Here is a 1084-nt window from a genome sequence, read left to right on the forward strand (position 1 = left end):
ATTGGTACCCCCACAATACGCTGGAACAACATCAGAGGTAAATGAATAAGAACACAGGGGGGAGGGGGGCACGGGCAACACATGTCACCTTAATACTTGGACTCCCATCATCTGCTTGAAAAGAGAGAGAAAAGAAAATGCAATCATAGAGATAAGAGACACTTTTTAAACATAATGAATCCGAAGAGAAAAGTAAAAGGAGGCCTGTGGAGCAGGTCTGGGTGTGACTCCGGATCCCCCAACATCAGGTGCCACCACCAAAGATTCCTACGTGTAGCCCATAGAACCCCAAAAGCAACGGGACGAGTTCTGGTCACATACTCCCTCAAAATGACATCCTGGCCTTCTTCTGGAACTCCCTCCCCTCTCAGACTCTCAAGGTTTCCTCCAGCGTGTCGGTTCCCACAGAGCAGACCTTTGGTCTGAGACCTGACAGTCCAGAAGCCACGCATGCTGCCGCGTGACGGCGGTGTCGCGGCTTGGGACAAGAGGAGGCCCCACGGTGCGGGCTGGGGCGCCAGGCACCGCGGCGGGCGCTGAGGGTGGGGATGACCCCCACCCCGGGCCGCCGACTCGCTCCCAGAAAGGGGACAGAACAAGAGGCAAAACAAAAAAAAAAAAAAGAAGCAGCCTACGGCACCCGGTATTCCCAGGCGGTCTCCCATCCAAGTACTAACCAGGCCCGACCCTGCTTAGCTTCCGAGACCAGACGAGATCGGGCGCGTTCAGGGTGGTGTGGCCCTAGACGGCGGAGGGCGCCCCTGCCCCGCTCAAGAAGCCGAGCCTCTCTGCGCTTCCCCGCCGCCTCCTCCCCCCGCCCCAGGCCCCGCGCCGGCGCTGTCCCGCACCGGGCCGGGCCTGTTGAGTTCACCGGCCGGGTCCGGCGGGCTCCGAGGGACGGGGGTGACAGGCGGGGCGGGGCGGGCAGGGAGCGGCGGGCCGGGGTGGGGGGCTGTCTCTCTCTACACACACACACACACACACACACACACACTCACACTCACTCACTCACACTCACACAAGATGCGCCTCCACGGCTGGACTCGCCAAGGTGGAGACCTTCCAGCCCCCTTCCTCTCCTCGC

The 1084-nt window shown here is 61.0% G+C and overlaps 1 non-coding gene across 1 annotated transcript; it reads right to left on the reverse strand.

Annotated features, from left to right (window-relative positions):
* Positions 1 to 628: 628 nt before the first annotated feature.
* LOC142873213 (5S ribosomal RNA) lies at positions 629 to 747 on the reverse strand. The gene has a single exon (XR_012921254.1). It is a non-coding gene; the product is annotated as a 5S ribosomal RNA (ribosomal RNA).
* Positions 748 to 1084: the final 337 nt, after the last annotated feature.

The sequence above is a fragment of the Microcebus murinus genome, chromosome 9 (assembly GCF_040939455.1).
Source record: "Microcebus murinus isolate Inina chromosome 9, M.murinus_Inina_mat1.0, whole genome shotgun sequence".
Taxonomy (NCBI): Eukaryota; Metazoa; Chordata; class Mammalia; order Primates; family Cheirogaleidae; genus Microcebus; species Microcebus murinus.